Here is an 11018-nt window from a genome sequence, read left to right on the forward strand (position 1 = left end):
GTTGGACCAAAGCGTCCAAAGGCAACTGGTAACATCCTCTCTCTCTCTCTCTCTCTCTCGTCTCCTCTTCCTCTCACTCTCCCCTCCTCTCTCTCTCTCTCTACACACCTTCCCCCCTCCATTATCCCAGGTCATCAAATCAGACACGGAACTTACAAAAATATGCATTTATTCAAAAGCAAAGTATTAGCTAAATTAACTCAGGTTCTTAACAAAAAGATTAAATGAAATGTTAAACTCAAAGTCCAAATAACTCAGATAACCCTCGATAATTAATCAAATTACTAACATTAGTTTAGCCATAACATCAGGCACAGTCAACATAGTCAGTACACCATAGTAATTAAGTCAGTTCCCATTTCTCCAGATCAATCCCCCTTCTCCAGAACAATTCCCCTTGTCCAGAATCGACTGTTAGAAGACAGGAGAACATCCCAGTAAGCACAAGATTATAATCAAAGATCATATGAATAGAACATCTTTGAAATAAATATGCAAATACAATCCAGCCACAACATTGGCCAAAATAAATATGCTTACCCATGCAACACAGTATGCACTATCACTTAACAACAAAGACACTCTTTGAACAAGCCATCCTGGCTCCTCGTCTCTCTTGCACAGATCTCCCCTTCATTGTTACTTAACACTCTCATATGTAGGGGGAAAAGGCTCGTACGTATGTACGAACTCACACATTGTCCACACCCATGAACTGCCTGTATCTAGTTTCAAAGGCACTTCTGCGATCGCCTGTAGCAACAGGACATGCACAGATCTGCACACAGCAAAAAGACACATCAGCATTCCCAAAGCTTGTCACCTCGAACCACTGTCTCTAAATGATGACTCCACATTCTAAGAAATGTCACAGCATCTCATATTACAATGATATTTAAAACATATCATAGCAAATCCCTCTTTATGTAACAGACGCTCGGCCACCTCAATTGCTAGCACCTGCCTAGCCACAGCACAGCTCACATAAAACAGCTTATACATATAAAAATAAACACATTGGCCGGCTCATAAAACACTACAATAAAAATAACTGCACGTCTCTGGCAGTACAATGTCTATCACACATAATCTCAACAGCTCGCATATGGGCTATAATAACAGTTGGTTGTAGAAAATTCTCCTCATCTTGAACTTTCTCACGCTCCCATGTATGGGATTGGTCTGCAACCGCAACTGCACAGACTCATGAAACACGCTGTAGAAAGGCAAAACGTCTCCCTGTGGAAGACAACTGACGATATCCGTAGTCCAAAAGTGCCGTAAAACCCTGTAGACTCATCGAAATTCTCTCATGTGGGAACATCAGCAGCATACATCTTCACAGTGGTTGATGGACGTAGGGGAACGATGTTTATAGTGTCCAGTGTGTCAGTCGTGTCATTGGTCAATCAAAGAAAAATTAACCCTAGACATACTTCTGTCAAATAATGACCTCAAAAAAATTGTAAGAAACACTAACTGAACATTTCCCATTAATCACCATTAATATCGCCACTGAACTAATATCTAAAACTCGCGAAGGAAACTTCATAAGATTGCCAAATCATAAATCACTATCATAACACGGTAAAGAAAAATATTAAATTCTCCAACAATATAAAAAAAAAAAGGCTCGCCAAATCACACAAGTTAGCACACACACTCCAGAACTCACAAAAACCCTACGGACTACTGTCATCACATTTCAAACTCACAAATTCTCACAAGACAAAAAAGTGTAACAAACCCACCCCAAGTTATCACCAAAAAACGTTCTCTCAAGCTCTGATATTTCAGTAACCTACAAAATCAGTAAGAACTCCTTACTGTCTAACAGCAAAACCCTTTTACTGCTCATATAATTAACCTCCATGAAATATAATGCCAAACACCATTCCATCTAACTCACAAACCCCGACAAATTATATCTCCTGTCCAAAATAGAAATGCTATGTAAGCTCAACCCCAATTACGACATCTCTCGTAGGAAAAGAAAAATTTAAAAAAATAATAACAACAATAATAAGTGAACTTTCCCTATTACAAAGCACATAACATACATAATATATATAATCCAGCATTTCCCTCGTAAATACAACACGTATCGTTATGGAATTTGCCATCGCAACAATTTCATCGATCAGAAACGACCAGAAACAACCCCGTTACTAAGTACATCTCTGTAGAATGCCATAGTCAACATCTCTCAGAATAGTGCAAAACTCTGAGTAATCAACACTGAAGGAAAAGAGTCAGCAACTGGACTCATCACGGCATTATCAGCAAAAATCCACCTGTGAACAAGTCAGGTGCTCGAACTACAGTATAGATTTGTCTAGTCAGACTTGCAACTTCAGAAACCCATGATTCTCCAAATATTTATACTAACCCCATTATTCTCAACAGCTTGCATATGGGCTATAATAACAGTTGGTTGTAGAAAATTCTCCTCATCTTGAACTTTCTCACACTCCCACCACTAAAAACAGAGATTATAAAATCTTGTTCTCATATTTTAAAAGGTAGCGATGGACCAAAGCGTCCAAAGGCAACTGGTAACATCCCCCCTCTCTCTCTCTCTCTTGATTCCCAATAGCTCTCTCTCTCTCTCTCTCTCCACACCTTCCCCACTCCATTATCCCAGGTCATCAAATCAGACACGGAACTTTAAAAAATATGCATTTATTCAAAAGCAAAGTATTAGCTAAATTAACTCAGTTCTTAACAAAAAGATTAAATGAAATGTTAAACTCAAAGTCCAAATAGCTCAGATAACCCTCGGTAATTAATCAAATAACTAACATTAGTTTAGCCATAACATCAGGCACAGTCAACATAGTCAGTACACCATAGTAATTAAGTCAGTTCCCATTTCTCCAGATCAATCCCCCTTCTCCAGAACATTTCCCCTTGTCCAGAATCGCCTGTTAGAAGGCAGGAGAACATCCCTAGAACATCTCTGAAATAAATATTCAAATACAATCCAGCCACAACTTTGGCCAAAATAAATATGCTTACCCATGCAACACAGTATGCACTATCACTTAACAACAAAGACACTCTTCGAAGAAGCCATCCTGGCTCCTCGCCTCTCTTGCACAGATCTCCCCCTCATTGTTACTTAACACTCTCATATGTAGGGGGGAAAAGGCTCGCACGTACGTACAAACTCACCCATTGTCCACACCCATGAACTGCCTGTATCTAGTTTCAAAGCCACTCTGCAATGCCTGTAACAACAGGACATGCACAGATCTGCACACAGCAAAAAGACACATCAGCATTCCCAAAGCTCGTCACCTCGAACCACTGTCTCTAAATGATGACTCCACATTCTAAGAAATGTCACAGCATCTCATATTACAATGATATTTAAAACATATCATAGCAAATCCCTCTGTATGGTAATATATATATATATATATATATATATATATTTATATATATATATATATATATATATATATATATATATATATATGTGTAATATATATATATATATATATATATATATATATATATATATATATATATATGTATATATATATATATATATATATATATACATATATATATATATATATATATATATATATGATATATATACCTATATATATATATATATATATATATATATATATATATATATGTATGTATGTATACCACTACTGACATATGACTGCATTTGTGATTAGTCACGCTACTTTCATGTTTTTACTTGACCGACTCTACTCCTTCCATTATCTTGTCTAAATGTACGCGGGTTAATCACACTTTTGACTTAACTCACTGCAATTGTATTTTAGAATCCGTGCCTAAACCAAATACATGGATATATAGCTCCTTTTTACTAAAATCTTACATGTCTCACACCAGTCTTAGACTCAGACATTAATAAAATTGGTATTTTATTCCAAAAGTAAATGAATAAGTGAATCGATATATATAACCTTTGTTAAACAGAAGGCTTATTGTTATAGATCAATTCACATATCACTTGGTTTTTTTTTTCATCTATCCATCGGACCTGTGGTTTTTTTCACACATGTAAACACTGCTTCCTGGGCTTTAATAGTTACGCTATGTGTAAATTTTAGGTAAATAAAAGGATATCTTGGTGTACATTTGCAACTGAAAAGCGTTTTAAATAATTTACTGTATGCGAATTACACCGTTAATATTCGAAATAGGATATTGTTATTATTGTTGAATGTAAGCTGAATGTGACTATCTAAAGCCCCAGACGCAGTGTTACCACACAGAAACACCACAGGCGGCTGGACAGATGGAAAAAAAACCGAGTATAGTTATTCATATTCCCAAACGTCCCTTTTGATAAAGTCAAGACAGTGTCGTTTGCAGTAGTGCTGATGGATGTTTTTGAGGGTTGAATTCAGTCTTCATATCCTATCACCATACAATCACTCTGCAAAGCTCACAAAAATAAGAGTAATGACTACCAATTCTTTTAACATTCCCAGCTACGTTGTCGTAAGACTCGCCACACACATCTGCAGCTCTTCATGGGAGTTGGATTGCCATCATTCCTTCCTTGATCATTCTCATTGCTGCTGCTTGGGAGCCTACTGCACACATGCAGGCACATACACCTTCATCATCTGTCTGCTAGCTACTTCATTGTTGGCTCACAAATTATATTCCTCCAGTTTGAATTGTAATGGACCAGAGTGCAAGGCTAGTGTGTTTGTTTGTATGGTGCTTTTACGTTGCAGTGGTTATTCAGCAACGGGACCAACGGCTTTACGTGACTTCCGAACCACATCGAGAGTGAACGTCTATCACCAGAAATACACATCTCTCACACCTCAGTGGAATGGCCGAGAATCGAACTCGCGGCCACTGAGGTGGCAGGCCGAGAAGACTACTGATGGTCGAGGTAGGTGGCTACAAAATTTGATGCGGTTTTAATGGTTTTAAGTCATCAGGACTTTACTGTTTTATTCTGTTGATTGTATCCCGCTCACTACACCGTGCAACCACCGTACAACCTGAATTGCACCTAATCTGACCTGTCGCAGGATATTATTCCACTCAACCGAACGCCCAAGAGATGAGGATGTGTTTACCGGAAATGAAAACTAACCATCTTCTCAGATATTTCTATTAAGAGCTGCCTTTTGCTGCTCGACTTTGGTCATTTAGATTTTTATTTTTGGGGATTTCAAAGAAATGGTTTCTTTCCATTATGTTTTCTAGATAACGTGGATAAATGGAAAGGGTGCCATTAGTTACGTATTGCTTTTTTATCAAAGCTTTGACTTTGAACTAGTATTCTATTATCAATGAACACTTAAGCATAGAAATGCCAGCAGCACGAATACGCCATCACAACTTGAGAGAAAAAATTAACTCAAGTAATAGGTAGTAAAGCTTTGATACTCAACATAGCAAAGTTGTTAACCGTAAGCTCTCTCGTCTTTTGTCTAGACTTGTTACCGCCATGCATACATATACTCTCACGACGGAGGTAATAAAAGAATTCTCCCTAGAACAAAAATTTTCTCTTGGAGAGATAATAAGTCTAGACGTAACTGCGGGAAGTTGGCTAAGATTGCCAAGTTTTTTCTTTTTTTTCCTTTGCTGGCGATAATTTCTTTTGATGCTCGTAGCAAGACGTGGCAAAGAAAAATGCGATGAAATTATCTGCGTAAAAACCGCTTCTGCAACAAAGAAATTGCAGGGCAAAATTTTGAGGAAAAACACTGGATGAATGACGTGGTTTCCAGTTTCGTTAAGTTTGCAAGACACTTAATTATAACCGAAGAAAACTTTCTGCTAAAGAGATTAGGTGTAGTCAAAGTGGAAAAAAAAAGCCGAAGCAAAAAGGAATTAGAGGGAAAGTAACACAGGAATCTGTTTAGATATATTATGGAAAGTTTTGCAAAAGTCTATGTGGCTATCGATGAAATAGACTACAAGCAAAATGAAACGTGACCATGAATCCAAAAGACATTTGAAAAGTCCACGATGAATGGAAGTGGCTGATGTCATAGCGTGTCTAAAAGAATACACAGAGTGATTAAACGAGTTTGAATCGAATTTTCTTTTTATATCATCTGTATATTCATTCATCTCTGCCAAGGGGTAACCGAAGACTTAGATAAATGAGTATAAAGTACCCGAGGTTATTCTTAAGTAGATTGTATATAACGAGTTTCCTCAGCTTTGTCATGTAACTGAATCTACCGAAACGTGGTGACGCAAATGTACCCGTTGGTCTTTAAAAATGAAACGGGTTTGGAGGGGGAAGGATGAATATGTGTAATATCCGTGGATTTGTTTTGGTAGATTACACTAGTTTATCTCTGATAATAGTCTGGGTTCCAGTTTACCGCGAAAGTTTCACTTTGCTCGGTATGCATACTTATGCTCGTTTAAATGGGTAACTTTTCATTCATTCATTCAAAGTGAATACAGTTCATAGTCCATGTCAAATAAAAACATGAGTATAAAAGGTGTAAAAGCAATATTCCAGAGTCGTGATCCTCTCGTTAATATCAGGATACCTGCTCTTGTTCTGCAATTATCTGCAAGCATTTTTTAGCTGAAAGACTGATATTACTGTACCCTTTTTAATACTGATGACACGGTGATATTTGATGATTTTACGCTGGTATATTGTTTGAAGTTATTTCACAGCTGAGACTTTCTCATACTCACATTATCACAGGAGAGAGGGTAAGGGTAAGCATAGGCCTAAAAGTTAGGTCAGTTTAATTCATTCCTGGTTACATGCCTCCTCCTCCTTTTCTCTAAGGATGAGTTAGGTCTTTGAGACAACTTTGTTTCTTGTCCGAAAAGTTTCTAAACATTTTCTTCCTTGTGTTGATAGTACTTGTAGAAAAATAAACCTTTAAAAATAACACTCTCTTTTAGCAGTTACATTTTTATGTCTTAGAATTTGACTAAGAACGTGTTTTCACCGGCTTTCATCGTTAATTTGAAGATCTTGAAACGAAATGTAAGCTAAACTAAAATGCGTGACAAAAATAAGATTTTGGCTAACAGTTCTTTCAACTTTAATTGCCCTAATTTTATAGCATACCTGTCTAGGAATAAAACTAGTTGGACTTCCACAATTAATGGCCATCGACGTCGGAATTAAGTTCGTTGACGCGAGTGATCATTTGAGGAATTCCGAAAGAAAATATAAAATGCTCCATTAAGATTCCCGCGTCTTTACAGAGTCGAAATAAAAGCTTTTAAACTTATTATTAATCCTTTTTTAAACCCGATCTACGCGAGCTTCTTAAAAAATAGCTAACCCCACTTAATAAAAGATAAAAAGCTTGTCCTCAAGTTCTCTTTCCTAGAGTGCCAATTCGGAAGTTGTTCTCGAGAGCTGCTCCAGCTTCGACTGAAAAAAAATTAGTGACCGAGTGAAAAAGGGTAATTTTAAAGGACGAATCCCCCCCCCCCCCCCACCCCCCCCCCCATCCCCAACCCCACATCCAGTGAGAAACTAGGCGTTTTTTTTTAAAGATAGCGTAAAGAAAAGTGAATAAAGTAAGTCTCTGATATATCGGGTTACAGAAATTTGTTTTTTCCCCTCTGATTAATGACTGTAAAATGATCAGCATGATGAGGCAGTTTTATTCCAGAATCTTGAGAAAGCTAGTATTTTATAGGTTACTGTTTGTATTTTTCATCTTGTTTAATTAATGATATTAATTTATAATTTTTTATGAAGTAACCAGTGTTAAACATTACTTTTATATTACTGATAACTCTGCCTATATTTAGCCTATATTTAGTTATAACAAAGTTTTCTCGAAATTATTAACATCTTTCATGCCGGATCAAATTTAATATTTATACCTTGACGTGCAATATAGTTACAGGGTTAAGATTTACTGCCTTTAACATTTTTATTAGGTAAGCTAGTTATGACCCCTCTTAAAAGGCTAACATCAAACCAGGAAACAAAATCACTTTTTCTAACGGGTATTCTCCAAAGTTAAAGTCACAGAGGGTGAAATAACAAGTAGTGCTAATATTACCAGTTGAGAGAACAAATACCATAGATAAAATAAAGTTTATTACAAAAATTATAAAATTTAAAGTCATTGAAATAATCAGTGCCAATATTAACAGAGGGATAAATATCATAGATAAAATACTAAAGTTAATTACAAAAATTTTTAAGTTAGAAACTTAACAGAACCTCTGAAAATACAATAAAATATGAATGCCAGTCACGCAATGCAAACAACTCAAGCAAATAAAGAGGTTCTGAAAGGGAAAGGAAATGACTGCCATATAGAAGCCTAACAATTTACAATAGTAATGGAAATCCCCTTTACTAAACAGGGTGGCCACCAAACTCCTAAACCTCAACGGGGATCCTCCTGGAGTAAGCAGACACTGCTGGACTTTAGGGCGTGACAACAGCAGACAAATAAGGCAGGGATAGCTTGTCCCACAAGACTTCAAGGCCGCAGACAAGACTAAGGCTTCAAGGCTACAAGGCAGGAATAGCTTGTCTCGCAATACTTCAGGGTCTGAAATCAGGCCTCACCACAACACAACGGACTCAAGTCCCTCAACATTAATAAAATTATAACAACTTAAGGGGACCGCCTCAGTTGGGAGGCCTGAAATACGACAATTTTGAGGTCGGTGGGTGAAATCGAGTTTTACTCATTTCTGGTAACATTGATGTGTGCCACAGCCAGACGTAAAATATTAGTGCTCTAACTAACCTGTAAGTGGGTCAAAAATGATTTTTTGTGAAAGTATCTGCAATGAAAATATCACTAAAAATAAGATGTTTTGATATCCTTGCGTTCCGTTGCGTTTTACACAAATTTTCCATAGGTAATCATATTTGTTGTACGACATTTTTCCCATCCTACGCTTTCTGAAGCGGAGAGGCAGGAGCAGTGTTGCCACACGTACGATAATTGTCGTACATGTACGATAAAAACGGCCTTGGTACGATGTACGATATCATTTTCCATATCGTACGGTTTGTACGATAATCCTAAGGTGTTGATAAGTATATAATTACAAATATAAGTGATCGGTGAACTCCTCCATGAAACAGGCTAATTTCTAAAAAAAAAAAAAAAAAATAAAAAAAAAATAAAAATAAATAAATAAATAAACGATTTCAGAGTCCGTACATGGCTTGCCGCCGCTTGTCTCCAATTGTAACGTGGTTCAAAGGCTATTGGAACAGTGGGAGGCACTGAAGCTATTTTTCTCGAAGTGGTTCGCTGAGAAACTATTAGCAACAGAGTTGATTATCAACTCCCTTCATGATCCTTTCATGAAGTTATATTTCATGTTCCTTGACTGGGTTCTTCCAAAGTTTACTGAGTTCAACAAATTTTTCCAGTTAGATAAAGCAGTGATAACAGTTCTCCATGATAAAGTGTCCATGCTATTCAGAGACCTTCTTCTCTCATTTATGGACAGGACCTATGTAATGAAAACTGATGTAAATACTGTAAATCCTGAAAGACATGACAGGCATCTTAGTGACAGCCAAATGTATGTACCTAGGAGTTAAAGTTATGCAGGGATTAAAAAACCCCTCCATACAGGAAAAGAAAGCTCAACAGCAGGAGTTTTTTCAGAGGTGTAGAAGTTTCCTTGTAGTGGCATGCACAGAAATAAAGAAGAGGTATAATTTCAATGATGGTGTCCTGTCAAAGTTAAACTGTCTCTGTCCAAAAAAATGCCCTCTCATCAGAATTCAGAGAAGAATCCCCTCCCCTCTTGCATCTGAGCTTCCCCTAATTGTACCCCCAGATGACCACTCACTACTTCAAAAGCTGGATGATCAATGGAGAATGTTTCCCATATTGCAACATGAACTTAAACATCTCGTTAATGAATCACCTGATAAGTTCTGGGGAGAAGTGTCCCAAAAAGAGTCCAGCTCTTCAGACCTAGCCAATTTTGCTCTAACTGCTCTTTGCTTGCCGCACGCTAATGCTGAATGCGAACGAGTGTTCAGTAAAGTTAACCTCTTTAAAACTAAACAAAGAAACAGACCGAAAACAAGGACAGTTAATGGGGCTCTTCTCTCTGCTAGTTGCACGTTTATCATGTTCAGCTGGTGAGTCTCCATCTATAACAATATCATCCAGATATGGATAAGCAAAATCATAAGAAGCTAACAAGTGGGAAATGAACTGAAATATTGCAGGAGCAGAATAGATACCAAATGGTAACCGTAAATATCTATATAGACCCAAATGTGTGTTAAGTACCAAATATTTACGGTCTTCTGGAGCAACTTCCATTTGCAAATAAGCATTCTTGAGATCAAGTCTGGTATAATACTTATATCCAGACACATTGGAAATTAATTCTGACATATTAGGTAATGGGAATTTAGATTCATGAAGAATTTCATTTATTTTACGAAAATCCCCACAAACCCTAAGGGATCCATTCTGCTTCCTGACAGTAACAATTGGCGAGGCATAATCTGAGAATTCTACTCTTTCTATAATCTTATTTTTTTCAAGTTTATGCAGCGCACTCTCAACCTCACTGCGTAACGTCTGTGGCACCGTGCGGACCTTCTGAAAAACAGGAACATGACCACTTTAGGATACAATCGGGCTTGGAAGTTCTTAATAGGTTTCAAACTATCTACATTGTAGTTTTCCACAAAATCTGATATAATTAACTGATGGACATTAATTATATTGCACTTATCTATTAAATTCCTACCAATCAAGTTATTTGAGGAGTCTGACCCAACAATTATGAATTCAACGTCTGAATGATTTTGCTGTTTGTATTGAAAATTTGAAACTTTGACCTTCCCAAATACTTTGATTGGCACTTGGTTATAACCCTGCAATTTAGTTCTACAGTTCAGTAATGTCCAATTTAACTTCTTGAAATCATCATACTTTAATGTAGAAATAGCTGAACCGGTGTCAATTTCAAATAAAAATGGCTTATGATTCCATTGACAACTAACAACATAAGGTTGAACAGAACTCTTGTTTACTGTACATCTCAAATCAAGTGAG

General features: G+C 36.9%; 1 long non-coding RNA gene across 1 annotated transcript in view; it reads left to right on the top strand.

The window, feature by feature from the left end:
- Window positions 1-8728, top strand: part of LOC135195424 (uncharacterized) — a 111645-nt gene extending 102917 nt beyond the window's left edge. The window contains exon 3 of the long non-coding RNA XR_010310116.1: window positions 8332-8728. This is a non-coding gene — a long non-coding RNA (uncharacterized LOC135195424). The remainder of the gene's footprint in view (window positions 1-8331) is intronic.
- Window positions 8729-11018: the final 2290 nt, after the last annotated feature.

The sequence above is a fragment of the Macrobrachium nipponense genome, chromosome 16 (genome assembly GCF_015104395.2).
Source record: "Macrobrachium nipponense isolate FS-2020 chromosome 16, ASM1510439v2, whole genome shotgun sequence".
NCBI lineage: Eukaryota > Metazoa > Arthropoda > Malacostraca > Decapoda > Palaemonidae > Macrobrachium > Macrobrachium nipponense.